Here is a 20,345-nt window from a genome sequence, read left to right on the forward strand (position 1 = left end):
TTACATCGTGTCCAGAGCGTTTCCGCTGATCTCTTGCTGAAGTTCTGGCAAGAGATCTGGAGAAGCTCTGTTGAAATTTCTGGTGAATGTGAGTTGAAAAGAATAAGAGTTGAACTTATGTTGCACCAAAGCACTTCACATACAAAGAATTACAGTGACTGTTGTTATGTAGGCAGAAATAGTAGCCATATTTCAATATTTTGAAAAAAAATTAAAGTTTTTTACGGAGCTAAAAATAAACTTTTTTTAAAAGTATTTTAAAATTATAAATGAGTGGGGTTTACTTTTTTAAACTCTTATGCTGGTAAAAGCAAGCCTTACGCTTGCTTTTACCAGGCATAAGATTTTTAAGGGATTTCAGCGGGCAGAGGTTCTGCAGAAAGCTGAACTCCCTCCCCCACCCCCCCCCCACCCCCGCAGAGGCCCTTCTCCAGGGCAGGCATACGATCTGCCAAGAGGATTCTTGACATTCACTTCACATGCCTGAAACCGGCACTTGCGAGGCCCTACGGGTGTGTACACACCCGTAGGCATCGGAAAATATGGGCCATTGAGTTGAATGGCTGTTAATCTGATGGGGAAGGAATGTTGCACAGAACACCAGAAGGACTCCCTGCTCATCTTCAAATTTTTCAATGGGATCTGAAACAGACAGGCTTGCTTTAATGTCTCACTAAACAGTATAGCACTTAATAAGAACATTAGAACATAAAAATTAGGAGCAGGAGTAGGCCATATGGCCCCTCGAACCTGCTCCACCATTCAATGAGATCATGGCTGATCTTCGACCTCCACTCCACTTCCTCAGAAATACACTGGCGTATCAGGCTAGATTATAAACTTCAGGCTAGATTATAAACTCCAGTCCTGACCTCACAGCCTTCTGATCCAGAGGCAAACGTGCTACCAACTGAGCAACCAACTGAACCAAGTTGATATTTGGACAGGAAAAATAAAAGAAATCAGAAAAATATAAAACAATAAAGAATAATGAGCGAATGATGATAGAATAGGATATGAGGGAAAGGGTGAGACAAGTATATATCAAAGTTGCTTTTATAGTGCACTAAAATAGAGTTTCCCCAACTGGGTGGCACACAAGGTTATCAGGAGGGGCATGATGTGGTCGGGGCTTTCTCCCACCGTCAATAAGAGGAAGCACACTGAGGACATGCTGCTGAACGAGGCGGAGTGCATGGACATTGACATTTTGCCCTAATTGTAGAGGAAAGAGCAAAAATATAATGGGAGAATGCAGCAATTATATGCAGAGTTCAGGAAAAGCCTGATTATGTTGTAGGAGGCTGGGGGAGTGCGACCTTTACAGTTGCTGTTGTGTCTTTTGTTTGATGAGTGCTCGCAGCCCACACCGTGCACCAGTGAAGGTAACTCAATCCTGGAGATCAAAGCTTAGCAGTAATAAAAGCCACACAGCGATCGCACCTGAAATCAAACTCTACACTCAATATTTATTATTCATTACCTCTCAAGTGTAAACCAAAGAGAACAAATGTTTATTTTTCCCATAAAACCTTTCATAAAGTGCAGATAATACTGTAAGTTTGGTAAACATGCTTTATACGATAGACTGCTCTGTTAATGTCCTTTGTGAATGATTGTTGCCAAGCATGGTTTGTTCCCTATGTTGGCATTCCAGAATGCGGTGATTTCAACTGTAGCAAGACTGAAATTGGATTGTCATTGCAAAAAAATTGTATTGCTAAGTTATTACTTGAGATATAACTAGCTTTTATAAAAATATTATCGCAACACTGGCAATAGCTTTATTCACCTTCGATAAAGTTTTTAAAGTGTGAAATATAATTTCTTTATTAGACAAACTGAAATATTGTTTTTATTTGATAAGCCAGTACCTGCTGCTGGAGGCTATTTATTGTCAGTGTTTCCACTCCCTGATGTCTGTAATTCTGTCATTTCCCCATCTCCATTCTAACTGGTCTGGCAGCCAATATGTGACATTTTTCCAGAGGTAGAGAAGGAAAAAGAGAAAGAGCGAGAGAGAGAGAGAGAGACAGAGAAAACAAAATGGTCACCGTCCAAATATTTTTCTCACTACTTGGCAAATTTTATGAATACTTGCTCCATTAACTTAATGGATAGAAAGTCATAGGAGGGGGCTGGGGTGGGTGCATATTCCCAATATGTATCCTCATTGGATGAGCTTCTACACAAAGAGCATTCATTTGTAAAATTTATCTTGTTTCTTAGAAAGGAGGCAGTGCACACGTGGGACATGTATCTCTAAAGGGGGGCTTGGCAAAACAAAATTTGGGAACCTCTGTACTAAAGGGTTCAATATTGGCTATATTCCCCAGCAGAATTATTGGGATTACATTTTTACTGCTTGTTCAAATTGCTGAGGAGTTGGAAGGTACCCCTCCACTCATACTCAAGAGCCTGAAAGGAACAATGTTCATAAACCATCCACTTCGAACATGATTTTCAATTATCAAAAATTGCTCACAAATCTGTCATATATTTTTCAATCATCAAAATGTGTCTGGTGGTACAACAGGGTGGTGTCAGAGTTTGTTTCAATTTCAAAAATAAACCTTTTTGGTGGGCTTCGTACCTGCTTATTTATTCTACTGCCAATGAGAGCAGCTCTTGAGGAAGTCACTGTTCAAACTGTGGCCTCAAACAACAGTTAGTGAGTATCCCTGGACTACACAGTTGGCCTATTGTTAACTGAATGGTTTGGTTTTGGTTTTGGTTTATTTGATTCAGTCTGTTGAAGCATCTTACAGCATCCATTTCATTCAGGGCTCAGAATCCTACCTCAGGCACACCATCATAATGTTCAGACAAAATCAGGATATTAAATCACATCCCCATTTTCCAATTTGACCTTTTCTTACCTGTATTAAATGGCACAAAAGAAAGAAATGCTTTTGATAATATAAATAGACATATACAGAATAATGACATCGAAAAGCTTGAAATGAATGCCTGCAATTCAAATTTGGCCAGTTACCATGTTTAATATAACCCATATACAAAGCCACTTTATTTCAAGAAATAATACAATAAAATGATGATTCTATCATGATGTTATGCCATTTCTATATTTTCTGACTGACATCATGTTGATCTGCTTCAATTTTTTACTGGGAGATGATCCAGGGTGTGACCAGCTGTGACTAGTTAGAGCTATTTCCTAACAAGAACTGATAGGATGTGATGTGCATCAGTCAGGAATTCTCTTTATGTATGCATGCAACAGTTTAAGAATGCAGCATGCAAAGACCTCCACTGGTGCAAATCAGTGAAACTAGAGAATAGGAAGAATTCCTTTTCTCCATGGATTATAGATACATCCAGGTGCCGCTAAATTGTAGGAAGCAGTTAATAATTTTGTAAAATGTTTCTGTCAGAATTTCTTGTGTCAAAAGTGACAATTTGAAAAGATGACCTGGAAATGAAAAGATACTGCATAATATTTGTATATAGAATGTGCATGGAAGCCCAAAGGTACGTGGAGCTGAGAGTCTGCCAAGGACCACAATTGAAGGGGAGATGGGCTGCAAATGACCTTCAGCCATATTATGAGTACCATTGATATATTCAAGGCTATGGATATTGACTGTGAAGGGATTCAGTGCTGCCTTCACTCCTTTTCTTGTTCTCCAGCAAAAGATGGCAAGGGAATACTATTAAGAGGCAAAGTGATCCCAGCTTCCATATAGCAAGAGAAAAGGCCCTGTTAAAACAACAACAAAGCAGATTTAACATAGTAAAATGTCCCAAGGCACTTCACACTTAGAATAATACCATCTTGAGTGTGTTCCATAATAACAGCACATCTTGGGGTTGAGATTAAGAAAGAAAGAGATTACATTGATAAACTGCTTGGGCTTTGCTTTTGTCATTCTGATCTCATCTCAGCTCCTTGATGTGTTACTGTCCTGTAACATGTATGCTGTAGAACATTTTGTGGCTAAGAGTATGAATTTGGCTCTCGTGATGACTCATTGAAATAGTGTACTGAGTAGCTAAGCCATACAAACCAGAAAAGTCTCGGCTTCAATTCCCTGTCGGTGCTGCATTAGCTGAATTCAGCCAAGGCAACAGTAAGGGTGCCACAACTGTAGTGCACCGAGGCTAGAGAGGAGATGATCAGCCAAGGTCCCCACTTCTGAACCTATCCAGCAATCATAGCTGGAACTGTGCATGTTTAAGATGACAGCAAGATTGGGGTTGGCTGTGATCACTTTATGATAGAATAGTCTGCAACAATTCATTCTCAATACCCACAGGTAAATAATGGCTGATTGGGCAAGGTACCAGAGTGTGACTGAATTCTGTGAAAGCTTACCCCAACAAGGAGGTTGTGCAAAAAGGAGGGGGAAAATTGTTGAGGAGCAAATTAATTTGAAATTTTAGAGGTTGTTTTTGACTTGGACTTTGCCTTCAGGGAGCAAATCGGAACTTCAGGCTTGCATTGCACATAGTTTTTTGACTACATGGTCAGAAAATATTGCACAATGACAACCAAATTTTTTGGCATCAATGGGCAAGGCTTCCTCACTGGCAGCACAAGTCAAAATATAAGTCAGTTAAAGCATAGAACAGTGTCAGCCATGGCTCAGTTAGTAGCACACTCGCCTCTGAGTCAAAAGGTTGTAGGTTCTAAGTCCCACGACATAGACTTGAGCACAAAAAACTAGGCTGACACTCCAGTGCAGTACTGAGGGAGTGCTGCACTGTCGGAGGTGCCGTCTTTCAGATGAGAGGTTAAACCGAGGCCTGTCTGCTCTCAAGGTAATTATCCCTCAAGCAACATCACTAAAACAGATTATCTGATCATTAACACGTTGCTGTTTGTGGGAGCTTGCTGTGCACAAATTAGTTGCCATGTTGCCTACATTACAACAGTGACTACACTTCAACAAGTACTTAATTGGCTGTAAAGCGCTTTGGGACGTTCTGAGGTTGTGAAAAGCGCTATATAAATTCAAGTCTTTCTTTCATAGAAACATAGAAGATAGGAGCAGGAGTAGGCCATTCGGCCCCTCGAGCCTGCTCCGCCATTCAATGAGATCATGGCTGATCATCCATATTGAGTACCCTGTTCCTGCCTTCTCTCCATATCCCTTGATCCCTTTAGCCTTAAGAAATATATCCAACTCCTTCTTGAATATATTTAATGAACTGGTCTCCACTGCCTGCTGTGGTAGAGGATTCCACAGGTTCACCACTCTCTGGGTGAAGAAATTCCTCCTCATCTCTGTCCTAAATGGCTTACCCTTTATCCTTAGACTGTGACCCCTGGTTCTGGACTCCCCGACCATCGGGAACATCCTTCCAGCATCTAGTCTGTCTAGTCCTGTTAGAATTTTATAAGTTTCGATGAGATCCCCTCTCAGTCTTCTAAACTCCAGCGAGTACAAGCCCAATCGACCCAATCTCTCCTCATATGTCATTCCTGCCATCCCAGGTATCAGCCTGGTGAATCTTTGCTGAACTCCTTCCATGGCAAGAACATCCTTCCTCAGATAAGGCGACCAAAACTGCACACAATACTCCAGATGTGGTCTCACCAGGGCCCTGTACAACTGCAGCAAGACATCCTTGTTCCTGTACTCAAACCCTCTCGCTACAAAGGCCAACATACCATTTGCCTTCTTAACCGCCTGCTGCACCTGCATGCTTACCTTCAGCGACTGGTGCACAAGGTCACCCAGGTCTCTTTGCACTTCCCCTTCTCCCAATCTATTGCCATTCAGATAATAATCTGCCTTCCTGTTTTTCATACCAAAGTGGATAATCTCGCATTTATCCACGTTATATTGCATCTGCCATGCTTCTGCCCAATCACCCAACCTGTCCAGATCATACTGCAGTTTATCGGTATCCTCCTCACAGCACACACGCCCACCCAGCTTTGTGTCATCTGCAAACTTGGAGATAGTTTCCTCATCCAGATCGTTAATATATATTGTGAATAGCTGGGGTCCAAGGACCGATCCCTGCGGTACCCCACTAGTCACTGCCTGCCACTCGGAAAAAGAGCCATTTATTCCAACTCTTTGCTTTCTGTCTGCCAACCAGTTCTCTATCCAAGTCAATACCTTGCCCCCGATCCCATGTGCCTTAACTTTACACGCTAATCTCTTATGCGGGACCTTATCGAAAGCCTTTTGAAAATCCAAATACACCACATCCACTGGTTCTCCCTTATCTATTTTACCAGTTACATCCTCAAAAAATTCCAGTAGATTAGTCAAGCACGATTTACCTTTTGTAAATCCATGTTGACTTTGTCCGATCCGGTCACTTTTTTCCAAGTGCTCTGCTATTACATCCTTTATAATGGACTCTAGCATTTTCCCCACTACCGATGTCAGGCTTACCGGTCTGTAATTCCCCGTTTTCTCTCTACCACCCTTTTTGAACAATGGGGTAACATTAGCTACCCGCCAATCCATGGGTACTGTTCCAGAGTCTATCGAATTTTGAAAGATGACCCGCAATGCATCTACTATTTCCAGGGCCACTTCCTTAAGTACCCTAGGATGTAGATTATCAGGCCCTGGAGATTTGTCGGCCCTCAATCTCATCAATTTCCCTAACACCATTTCCCTACAAATACTGATTTCTATCAGTCCCTCCCTGTCATTAGGCCCTATGTTCCTCGACATCTTTGGGAGGTTATTTGTGTCCTCCTTTGTGAAGACAGAACCAAAGTATGTATTTAATTGGTCTGCCATTTCTTTGTTCCCCATTATAAATTCCCCTGATTCTGACTGCAAGGGACCTACGCTTGACTTCACCAATCTTTTTCTCTTCACATATCTATAAAAGCTTTTACATTCAGTTTTTATGTTCCTTGCAAGCTTACTCTCATATTCTATTTTCCCCCTCTTAATTAATCCCTTTGTCCTCCTTTGTTGAATCCTAAACTGCTCCCAATCCTCAGGTTTACTGCTTTTTCTAGCCAATTTATATGTCCTCTCCTTGGATCTTATGCTATCCCTAATTTCCCTTGTTAGCCACGGTTGAGTCACCTTTTTTGTTTTATTTTTATGCCAAATTGGGATGAGCAAATTCTATAGTTCATCCATGCGATCTTTGAATGTTTGCCATTGCCCATCCACTGTCAACCCTTTGAGTGTCATTCCCCAATCCATCCTACCCAACTCGCACCTCATACCATCGTAGTCCCCTTTATTTAAATTCAGGACTCTAGTCTCTGAGTCAACTATATCACTCTCCATCTTAATGACGAATTCTGTCATATTATGATCGCTCTGACCCAAGGGGCCTCGCACAACAAGATTGCTAATTAATCCTTTCTCGTTACATAATACCCAGTCTAAGATGGCCTGATCTCTAGTTGGTTCCTCGATATATTGGTCCAGGATATTATATGACAGCTAAATTTGTATATGGTGAAATGTTGATTTAATTCTAGTCTAAAATCTTGAATTTATTCAATAGTTTTCACAACAATTACATAATTTGTTATGGAGATTTGACCTTAATTTATCAGTATTTCCTTTTGAAAAATGTGCCTACATTGTCAAATGACAACTGCAATTGCCCATGTGTTACTTCTGCCAAGTTATACATGAACAAACATCTGTTGTTACTGAACGATGTATCAAAAAGGAATGTCTGCTGTAAAACAAACACATCATTTTCAGAAATATGAATAAATATCTTCATTGTTTAAAATATAAAAAGTCACTTTATAAGCATGAAATTTCTATGAAGAAACTCTGGGTCACTGTCATTTATGCTGTCTGAGGCAGTTTTCACTCCTGGTCAATTATTATTATTAATGCTGTAGGATTCGCAAAATTGAACATTGTCCTATAAGGGTCTATTGGCAGAAAAGGCCTTAATTTTAAAGACTGTTTTAAAAGAAGCCCAGGAAAAGGGGCACACAAAATGGCCGCCAGACCCCATGACCAGCTTTTTGGGACATTTTAAAATGGTTCCTGCAGTCCACAGACAGCTTTCGTGGATTCAGCCCACAGTAAGTTCTGGAATGCAATCTCGGAGAATGCGAAACCAGACAGAACCCCATACATATGGATTGGATGCAGATCCAATCAGATCGGCCTGTAGATAAAGGCCATCAAAATGTTTACCCAGACAAAGGGGAAACAGCTTCAAATTCAAAGGGGAACATCAAGACCCATTAAAGACAATACAAGGTCATTCCAGACCAGAGATGGCAGTTACCGGCCATCCCAAAAGTACTTTAAACACAATGACTACCCCTCTGTGCTACAAGCCTGCCAAAATTTAAACAAAGACTAACCTTGATATGGCGGGAGATAAGGGCCTCGATGAGTAGTATAACTGGAGACCCTGGGTAGCTATCAGGAGATGATCGAGAAAGAGCATTGTAGAGATGTTCGAGAGAGAGGATCAAGAGAGTTGATCGAGAAAGAGCATTGTAGAGATCATTTTCGAGAGATCGTTCGGGGGTCCGAAGAAGGTGCAGTTTGGTTAGGAGTTCGGGTTCGGTAGAGAGGCCGCTCAGACTCGGAAGAAGAAGACGATTCGGTAGACGATTGGGATCGGAGACGTTTTGAAGACTCAGAGTAGCCATTGGTGGTTCAGGTTGAGTCAGCGTCCAGACCCGGAGTAGCTATCGGGAGATCATCGACAAACCCCGGGCCATTGACGAGACGAAAAGACGGCGACCCTCCAAGAAGAGACCTTATGAAAATGGTCAAACAGTTGGGCTCTCTCCACGCCGACGTCCAGGCTTGCTAACATCCAGCCTGTCCATGTCCATTACCTCGAGGGAGAAAAGAGTGTGTCGCAGCCCGCTGCGTTCCGCTGACCAAGTGGAGACAGGACGCCTGAGAGGACCAAAACGCAGACTTCAAAACCTTTATTTTCTAACTGGGACTGCTGAGCATGTTTCTGGCCCCTCATTATCTAATCTAGCTAGGTTTAGGGGGTGGGCATTTTAGGGGATAATTAACAATGAGTTGTTGTCCCTCGATGTTCCGTGTGTTTCCCTATTTCATGGTGAACCTTGTAAAGTATAACATGCCTGTGGATATATTGGTTAGTACTGTATTATGATTTGTTTTTCCCTCCCATGTACTTTATTGGCTTACATTCAATTTTTCCTTTATGCAATAAAATTTCACTTTTTTTCATTAAACTTGGTCTGCAGAGTATTCTCTGCATTTTAGTTCCTGCCTCAAAGTCCAGTGTACAGAACCTAAGGGGTGAGTGGGTCAAACCACTCGGTAAATTACTGTGCAAAAGAGAGAGAGGTCTCACCAGAGAGAGAGACCTAGCAAAAGCCCCTTACAATGCTTCTACGCTTTAATTATCCAAGTTTATTTTTTTAAGACAGAAAATGTTAGAATGTTCTGCTGTGCAATGCCCAATAGTTCAGTGGGTAAATCCACCACATGTTATGATTCTGGGTCATAAAGATCAGGAAGGACCCACGTTCTGTTCCTGGTGTGTGCTGAGCCAGTTGGGGGCTTTACATCCTTGTGCTAGGGAGGGAGGAGGGGCGGGGGGAAATCAGCCAGAGTTCTAGCTCCTGATTACAATGCATGACCTATTTATGTCTGAATGTTGGGCTTGACTGTGATGCCTTCCTCCATGATCAAGTAGCCCTAATGCTCACCATTCAGACTCCCAAATGAATACCAGCTGCTTGGTTGAGGTACTACTGCATTTCCAGGACCCATCGATTCATAATCCAACATGACTCACAGCCATAAGAAGACAAAACTACAAGCAGAAAATCGGAAATAATAAAGAAAACGATGAGAATATACAGCAGGTCTATGAACAACTGAAAATAAATGATAGAGTAACATTTTGGATATAGACCCTTCATCTGAACTCCATTCATCAGAAATTATAAAACATAACCTGGTGTGAAGGGGAAAAAAGTTATACATCATTGGAGAAAATGAAAATTTTTCCAAAGTAAGAGATTTAAACTTGATCATGTTGTAAATTAAATGTGAACTTTGTTATGTTAATGCACAAGTGCTGGAATAGTTCTGCCTTTGGTAATGTTCATCTATTTACTATATATATATATATTACACATACAGCAGGACAGGTAGATAAGGTGGTTAAAAAGACATATGAGATATTTGCCTTAATTAGCCGAGGCATAGAATATAAAAGCAGGGAGGTTATGATGGAGCTTTACAAAAAGCTAGTTAGACTACAGCTGGAATGCTGTGTGCAGTTCTGGTCGCCACACTATAGGAAGGATTGCATTGGATAGTATTCGACTAAAAACAAGGGCATATAAGGTAGCCAAATCTAGTGGGAGGATAGAGGATTGGGAAAACTTTAAAAGACAGCAAAAAATAACAAAAAGATTGATTAAGAAAGGGAAGATAGATTATGAAAGTAAATTAGCAAAAAATATAAAAACAGATAGTAAGAGTTTTTATAGTTATATAAAAAGAGAAAGGGTGGCTAAAGTAAATGTTGGTCCCTTAGAGGATGAGACCGGGAAATTAATGGTGGGAAATATGGAGATGGCAAAAACACTGAATGAATATTTTGTATCAGTCTTTACAGTAGAGGACACTAAGAATATCCCAACACTGGACAAACAGGGGGCTATGGGGGGGAGGAGCTAAACATGATCAAAATCACTAAGGAAGTGGTACTCAGTAAAATAATGGGACTCAAGGCGAATAAATCACCTGGACTTACATCCTAGGGTCTTGAGGGAAGTGACGATAGGGATTGTGGATGCATTGGTAATAATTTTCCAAAACTCCCTGGACTCGGCAAAGGTCCCGGCAGACTGGAAAACTGCTAATGTAACACCCTTATTTAAAAAGGGCAGTAGACAGAAGGCTGGAAACTATAGACTGGTTAGCCTAACATCTGTGGTAGGTAAAATTTTGGAGTCCATTATTAAGGAGACAGTAACAGGACATTTGGATAATCATAATTTAATAGGACAAAGTCAGCATGGTTTTATGAAGGGGAAGTCATGTTTGACAAATTTGCTGGAGTTCTTTGAGGAAGTAACATATAGGGTGGATAAAGGGGAACCAGTGGACGTAGTGTATTTAGACTTCCAAAAGGCATTTGACAAGGTGCCACACAAAAGATTATTGCTTAAGATAAAAAATCACGGGATTGGGGGTAATATTTTGGCATGGATAGAGGATTGGGTATCTAACAGAAGGCAGAGAGTTGGGATAAATGGTTCATTCTCAGACTGGCAATCAGTAACTAGTGGTGTTCCGCAGGGGTCAGTGCTGGGTCCCCAACTCTTTACAATCTATATTAACGATTTGGAGGAGGGGACCGAGTGTAACATATCAAAGTTTGCAGATGATACTAAGTTGGGGGGGAAAGTAGAGAGTGAGGAGGACATAAAAAACCTGCAAAGGGACATAGACAGGCTAAGTAAGTGGGCAGAGATTTGGCAGATGGAATACAATACTGGAAAGTGTGAGGTTATGCACTTTGGCAGGAAAAATCGTAGAGCAAGTTGTTATCTTAATGGCAAGAAACTGGAAAGTACTGAAGTACAAAGGGATCTGGGGGTCCTGGTGCACGAAACTCAAAAGGTTAGTATGCAGGTGCAGCAAGTGATTAAGAAGGCCAATGGAATGTTGGCTTTCATTGCTAGGGGGATAGAATATAAAAATAGGGAGGTATTGCTTCAGTTGTACAAGGTATTGGTGAGACCGCACCTGGAATACTGCATACAGTTTTGGTGTCCATACTTAAGAAAAGACATACTTGCTCTCGAGTCAGTACAAAGAAGGTTCACTCGGTTAATCCCGGGGATGAGGGGATGGACGTATGAGGAGAGGTTGAGTAGATTGGGACTCTACTCATTGGAGTTCAGAAGAATGAGAGGCGATCTTATTGAAACATATAAGATTGTGAAGGGGTTGGATCGGGTGGATGCGGGGAGGATGTTCCCGATGATGGGTGAAACTAGAACTAGGGGGCATAATCTTAGAATAAGGGGCTGCTCTTTCAAAACTGAGATGAGGAGGAACTACTTCACTCAGAGGGTGGTAGGTCCATGGAATATGCTGCCCCAAAAAGCTGTAGAAGCTACATCATTACATAAATTTAAAACAGAAATAGACAGTTTCCTAGAAGTAAGGGGAATTAAGGGTTACGGGGAGCGGGCAGGAATTTGGACATGAGTCTAGGTTCGGATCGGTCATGGCCCTGTGGGTAGCGGAGCGGGCCCAGGGGCCGTGTAGCCTGATCCTGCTCCTAGTTCGTGTGTCTAATTCTGTTAGATTCAGGAGATGGTTCTGTGATAGTAGATTGGCGGTTAGGATCAGATCAGCCATGATCTTATTGAATGGCAGAGCAGGCTCGAGGGGCCGATTGGCCTACTCCTGCTCCTATTTCTTATGTTCTTATGTTCTTATTGGAGAGGGTGCAGAGGAGAGTCACCAGGATGTTACCTGGGCTGGAGCGCTTCAGCTATGAAGAGAGACTGGACAGGCTGGGGTTGTTTTCCTTAGAGCAGAGAAGGCTGAGGAGGGACCTGATTGAGGTGTACAAAATTATGAGGGGCATAGATAGGGTAGATAGAAAGGAACTTTTCCCCTTAGTAGAGGGGTCAATAACCAGGGGGCATAGCTTCAAGGTAAGGGGCAGGAGGTTTAGAGGGGATTTGAGGAAAAACTTTTTCACCCAGAGGATGGTTGGAATCTGGAACTCACTGCCTGAAAGGGTGGTAGAGGCAGGAACCCTCATAACATTCAAGAAGCATTTAGATGAGCACTTGAAGCACCATAGCATACAAGGCTATGGACCAAGTGCTGGAAAATGGGATTAGAATAGACAGGGCTTGATGGCTGGCACGGACATGATGGGCCGAAGGGCCTCTTTCTGTGCTGTATAACTCTATGACTAATGGCAACAATGCAGCATTCATTCCTGTATGCATGCATTTTCCTTATTCAAATTAACCTAATCACTTCCATTAGCACGTAATGACTAAAACATCAATTACATCAATTATTGGGAGAAAGACCTAACTAAACTAAGCCAAACTGGCATTTTCTGGGGAGACATTAACATATAAGCCTTAAGTCACATTTGAAGTAGAATTTGTCAATATTAATATGCTGTCTGCACATATACCATGGCCCAGAAATTCGGGTCTCCACGGGTGAGTACGCACGGGGTACTCACCCGTAAGCCCGATGGAAGTGCCGGTTTTCTGCATGCACTGCGCATGCGCGGGAAACCGGCACTTCCGTTCCTCTGAAAGCAGGGGTTCAGAGGTCGAATGCATGCGCAGGGGAGGCTGCGCGTGCGCATCAAACTTAGTTTTTTTTACAGGTTTTCACACGAGGGTAAGCCTGCAGGATTTAGAAATATAAAAAGCAGGCGTAAGGCCTGCTTTTTACAAGGTAAGTGGTCAATTAATTAAAATTAAAACATTTTTTCCACAGGTTTATTATTTTTAAAAACTTTACAGCAAGGTAAATTTATTTTTAGCCTTGTTAGAATCTAAAATTATGTTTTTCAAAAATTCTAATTATTGTTTAAAATAGTTATTTAATGTAATTTATTGTTTATTTAAAAAGTGTGATTTTTTAAAAATTTATTTGAAGGTTTACTGCTATTTTGGGGCCGTACTATTTATAAGTCTTGACATGTCTTCCTGTCAATATTTATGAATGGAGCATTCCCTGCTCCAATTGGCTGCCCCTGGCCCACGTGATCCCAGGGGACGCATCGAACTAACTGCGCCCCTGGGACATGCAAGCACTGCGCGCCAGCAGCTGGGCCAGGCCCCGGATCGGAATTCCACGGGGCCCTACAGCTCAACTGCCGGCGCGCAAGGTAAGTGCAGGTCGGGGGCTTACACTCGTGGGAAGCCCCCGACCCGAATTTCTGAGCCCATATGTATTCTGCTAAACATGAATCTGCTGCGAGTCAGTCAGTTATAGGAAATAGTTAGCACAGACTGTCATGCAATTCCTGATGCATTTTAAGTAGTCTAAGGCTACATTTATTTATACAATATAACTATTGCATTGGTGTGAAGAAATTTCATTTTGCACCAATGCTGCAGTTATAGTGTAAATGCATCCTAAATTTTGCACCATGGCCCAAACTGGCGCTCGAACAAAGGGAATTGAAGCTCTTGGAGGAAGAAATCTCACTCTACGTCACTTTGGAGTCAGTTTGTCCTTCACACCCATTTAACACTCTGGGTTTAGCATCAGTGCTAGTCAATCTAACAAATGTACTCAGCATTTCTGCAGTAAAGCTAAGTTGTGAGCTATTTGAACGGTTCTTGTATTCCATGTTTAAATGCATCAGTCAGATGATTACTACACTAATTGAGAGAACTGCTTACAACATTAATGCTAGCAGAACTCAGCCATAATGATAACAAATCAAAGAAGACTATGCTTTAGTTGGGTTTCCAAGTATCCAGGGACTATTAACTAGACGTTTGTATACCTCTGAGTGCCTTCAAAGAGAATAGTTGCCGTAACAGTAAAAGTTTATACTCGATGAACACACAGCTGTTGTTCTGTCCTGAGTGCCTAATGCCACTGATAGTTAATCTCTGTTTTGATAGTGTCATGCCCCTGCATACCAACTATTACTTCTCTACACAGGATCCGTAACATATTGCTGTGCTGCTAGTCAGTATTTCCTGTGTCGAGGGCTCTCCCCTTGTGCCATGTTCAGGGCTGGCAATTTTGATCAGCCTTTCTGTGATTCTGTCCAACATTTTCCTGGTCCACAATAACCCTGGGGACTGTCGAGCAGTGCTTAATTTATTTGACAAATTATCATCGTGTGCTTTATTTTCCAGGAGGTTAGCTTTGTCTTCCATTTGCTAAGCAGTGCATCGGGATAGTAAATAATCTCCTCCACTAGATTATCAGTTCCTTCCTCTGAAAGAAATGGCTTTACAACATGCCCAAGATTTTTTTAAATTAGTTAACTGCATCACATTTTAAATTTGCCTATTTAATCTATTAGCATGTATCTGTATTGTGCCTATACTTGGTTTCCACTGCTCTGTATTTTCCACATCATAACCATAAGTCCTTTGAAAATAGCAGACTTATTAGAAAAATGCAATACGAGTTGAAAAAAGTTGTGACCCTAAATTAGTTTTGAAAATCAGTCACAAAATTCCTATTACATCTAAAGGCCATTCTTTTCAAATCAACATATTTTGTATTAAATTTTTCATAATGCTAAATGTCACCAGATGCATTGTGTAGTTATGCAATATAATGTGTGGGACTATAATGTGTAAATCAGTAATGAGGGTATTAGCTGTTAGTTTTTCATTTCTGGCTATTACAGGATTTATTTGAAGGAATTATAGGAAATAAAACAGGGAAATCCTATGGTAAAGGTTAAATTCCATGTTATTGTGTTTATTAGACTTAAAAGATAAATCAGGAAATGCTGATTTAACTTTAAGTGAAAGTGTTGGATTAGCTTGCAGAACCAGACATGAAAGAAACCTTAATCCATGAAATCTCTAAAGGGTGAAAGGTCATTATGTAACACCAGATTGTGTGAACACTGAGGCTGGCAAGGCTTTCTGTCCTTCACTTTCTCAGTTAATCCATTGAGGAAATGATCTGAAGTCTCGATGTGCATAAGGCAAACTTGTTTAAAACTAAAGAAACTTAGGAGTTCACAAACCGTAGAGTATTGGAGTAGATATATTTTTGCACATTGGCAGTATTTATTGGGTGTCAGATATACTTCTTTAAGTTATGCTGCTTATAGAATCATAGAATAGTACAGCACAGAAGGAGGCCATTCGGCCCATCGAGTCTGCACCGGCTCTTTCAAAGAGCAATCCAGTTAGTCCCACTCACCTGCTCGTTCCCCATGTTCCTGCAATTTTTTCTCCTTCTAGTATTTATCCAATTCTACAATACAGGGGTATGGTAGCATAATGGTTATGTTACTTGATTAGTAATCCAGAGGCCTGGACTAATGATTTGGAGACATGAATTCAAATCCCACCACAACAGCTGGAGAATTTAAATTCAATTAAATCAATCTGGAATAAAAAAAACTAGTATCAATAATGGTGACTATGAAACTGTCAGATTGTTGTAGAAACCCATCTGGTTCACTAATGTCCTTTAAGGGAAGGAAACCTGCCATCCTTACTATATGTGACTTCAGACCCACAGCAATGTGGTTCATTCTTAACTGCCCTTTGAAATGGCCTAGCAAACCACTTATTCAAGAACGTGGCTCTCCACCACCTTCTCGAGGGCAATTAGCAATAAATAGAATTATAGAATGCATGAATGAATATAAACAAAATACTATTGAATCTGTATCCACCACCCTATCGGGCAGTGCATTCCAAATCCTAACCACTCATTGCATACAAAGTTTTTTCCTCATGTTTTTTTCCTCTGGTTCTTTTGCCAATCACCTTAAATCTGTGCCCTCTGGTTATTGACCCTTCATTGGAAACAGTTTCTCTTTATTTACTTTATGATTTTAAACACTATCAAATCTCCTCTTGGCCTTCTCTCCTCTAAGGAGAACAACCCTAGCTTCTCCAGTCTATCCACGTAACTGTAATCCCTCATCCCTGGAACCATCCTGGTAAATCTCTTCTGTACCCTCTCCAAAGTCTTCATGCCCTTCCTAAAGTGTGGTGCCCAAAATTGGAGAAATACTCCAACTGGGGCCGAACAAGTGAGAATGTGAGATTTAAAAAAAAATAACACCTAATTCTTTCTATTTTCCATTAAGAACATAGAATGAAATGAGGTACACCGACTGAAACAAGGGGCTGGATTTTAATGGGGAAGGCGGGTTTGGGGTCAGGGTGGATCGAGGCGGTCGGGAGAACAGGTTTCCTGCAGGCCCTGCCGAATTTAATGGAAAGCTTCTGTTTCCCACCCACAGCCAGCCAGATGGAGAGGCTAGCTGGCTCCGGGCGGGTAGGCCTGTGGCACTAGGCCACACAGAGGAGGGAGGGATCGCATGGGGGCTGGGGGCCGACCGAAACATCATCGGGGGGGGGGCAAAAAGATTGTGGGCCGGCTGAACAAGCAAGGGGGATCATGTATGTATTCATGATCAAGTGGTTCAAGATAACTGTCCAATCCAGGCCAGTAAACAACGTTTCTTGCAATTGATTTCATACTGACGACCCCTGGATGTTCAGTATGAAATTTGGCCAGAATTCTATTTCTCAAAGAAGTAGGTACCACCACTCTGTTTCCCCAGTTGATGCAACCTTGCTCACAAGACAATTCAGTATGACGGTTATGGAATGGTTTCAAATCTGTGTCCATACACTGATCAGTCCATCCATTCAAGGTGTTTTCATACACGCTCTTCAGTACTGAGTTCTTTTGAGTCTCATCTGCAATCTCAGTTGCATTCATGGGAAAGTCTTTGTCAACTGCACCAAGCGTGAACATCGCACCTTCACTCCCAACACATGAGTCCTCATGTGGCAACCTGGACAAGGCATCTGCGATTGTGTTTTGCTTTGAAGTGTGATATTCAATTGTGTAGTCATATTGTGACAACAACACTGCCCATCGTTTCATTCTTGATGCGGCCATTGCAGGGATGACAGATTTGGGGCCCAATATTGCTAGGAGCAGTTTGTGATCGGTTATCAGGGTAAACTTTCTGCCGATCAGGAACTGTTGGAATTTCTTGATTCCAAACACTATGGCGAGTGCTTCCTTTTCAATTTGCGCATAGTTTCTTTTGCTCTTTGTGAGGGTTCGCAATGCGAACGCGATTGGTTTCTCTTGGCCGTCATCCATTATGTGGCTTATGACAGCTCCCACACCACAGCTGGAAGCATCACACGCAAATTTAAGCTCACGCTCTGTGTCGTAATGCACAAGTAGAGCATTGCTGGAGAGACTTCTCTTACAAGCGTCGTAAGCTTCCTGTTACGCTTTTGTCTCACTTCCACTGGACATCCTTTTTGAGGAGCTCATGCAATGAAGCTAACATGGTCGTTAACTCAGGTAAGAAACGTGCGTAGTACTGGACCATTCCAAGGAAAGATCTTAACTCAGACACGTTCAGTGGCTTTGGAGCATTGATGACAGCATCAACCTTTTCCTTCACTGATTGCAAGCCATTTGCATCAACTTTCAGACCAAGGTACACAACCTCAGGCTACACATTTGCTCCTTTTCAATTTGACATTGTGGGCATTCAACCTCTGAAGCACTATATTTAACACTTCTAGATTTTCTTCCTCGCTGCTTGTTGCACATCGTCTTCATTGCATAAGCAATTTGGAACTCCTTGCAAAATCTTATCCATCGTAGTCTGGAAGATTTTGGGGGAGGACTTTACACCATATGGCAGCTTGGTGTATGAGTACAGTCCCTTGTGTGTGTTGATGGTGAGATACTGTTGACTCTCTTTGTCAACATTCAGCTGAGTGTAAGCATACGACAGGTCAAGCTTGGCGAAAACCTTTGACCCAGAGAGTGCTGCATACAAATCTTGGGATGTAGATAACAGGTACTGCTCATCATCAACCGCTTGGTTGATAGTAACTTTGTAGTCACTGCACAAGTATACAGTTTTGTCTGCTTTGGGCACTACCACAATCAGGGTTGCCCATTTACTTTTGTCAGTTTTTACTAGCACTCTGTTCTCTCTGAGCTTCGCTAGCTCTTCTTCCACCTGACTTTGCAATGCATCGGGGACTGGCATTGCCTTACAATAGACAGGCTTTGCATTGGGCTTGATGCGAATATGCACGTCATACCCAGTGATGCCCTCATAACTGTCTGTGAACATGCTTTCGTACTTGTTCAGCATTGTGTCGAGTCGCTTCTTTGAAGCATCTACACTGAAGATGTTTTTCCAGTCTAGTTTTAACTTTATCAAGCAGTCTTTGCCCATGAGAGCTGGCCTGTTGTAGCTCGTGACAATAATAGGCAGCTTTACTGACTGGCCATTGTGTTGAACTGTACATTTCATTTGTCCACAGGTCTCTAGGATTTCTCCAGAGTAGGTTTTTAACTCTACGGTACTCTTTGTAAGTGGTATTTGAGTAAACTTACTCTCATATGTGTCCTTACTCATGATAGAACAGTCTGCCGCCGTGTTGATACACAATATATTGCTCGTTGATCAAAAATTTTGTACGGAAGTCTTTCTCACAGCTGCTAGCATTGCCGCTCGTGGCATAGATACTGTAGATGCCTAGTTCTTCAACATCAGGTGTGTTCGCTTCAATATTTTGAACTCCCCCCTTTTGTTGTCACTGCTTTGCATTGCCACTAGAATGGATCTTACTTCCTGCTTTTGATCTAGCTCTGCAAGCTGTTGAAATATGGCCTTGTTTCTGGCAGTGAAAACACTTCGCATTTCTATATTGGCAGCACTGTGGTGATTGATTTCCATTGCAGCGATAACAATTCACTGAACTGCTTTCACCGACATGCTTTTGACTTGGTCTCACAGCTTCAGGTTTGGCGGTGGATTTGTGACTGTAGACCACAGCTGTACTAGTCACTTGAGTTGGACGGAGCTCCCTAGCATTCTTGCAATTTTGTATGCTATGTCAAACGTTAGGTTCGGAATGTTCGGTAACTTGGACTGTGTACGCTTATCCACCAGTCCACACACACACTTATCTCGCAACGCACGATCCAAAAAAGTGCTGAAGCTACAATGCAAAGACAGGTTCTTAAGAGCTATAATGTACTCAATGATGGTTTCACTTTGTTTTTGGTTTCTGGTGCCAGACTTGTAGCTCTCTGCTATTTCTAAAGGCTTTGGGTCGAAAAGTTCCTCGAGTTTCTTGACAATGTCTTCAAATGACACTTCCTTTGCTTTCCCTGGCACGAGTAGGTTTGTCAATGTTCCGTAGACATCTGGCCTGATCTCCATTAGGAAAATTGCTTTCTTCCATTCACGAATTACTTTACTTTGAGCTTGAACATTCTCATCAGCACCTTCGGTCTCAATAATATTATTGGCCCTAAAGAAAATCTCCATCTGCTCAATGTAAGAACTGAATGGTTCGTGAGCTCGATCATACATGTCGAGACTTCCAATGAATCCCGTAGACATGGCCATGATTGTCCTGATCCCATCGAACAGTGACTCAGCACGTTACCTGTGTACCTGTGAGAATCAACGCTGCTGTTGCTGTGTGTACATACACACAAAGGCGAAACACAGATGATTCTGCATCAGCATTAACAGTATAACATCGCAAAAATGCAGCCTAAGTATCACAAATTCATCTTAAACTTTTCCACTCGAAGGTTGAACAGTGCGTCCTTCCATGATCCCTAAAAATGGCTTTGGGGATCCAATCCTCATTGCCAAATGCAGCAGAGATTTGCTTTGGTGAGAGCACA

The sequence above is a fragment of the Somniosus microcephalus genome, chromosome 4 (genome assembly GCF_052327205.1).
Source record: "Somniosus microcephalus isolate GS21.2 chromosome 4, FLI_Smic_1.0, whole genome shotgun sequence".
NCBI classification, from domain to species: Eukaryota; Metazoa; Chordata; class Chondrichthyes; order Squaliformes; family Somniosidae; genus Somniosus; species Somniosus microcephalus.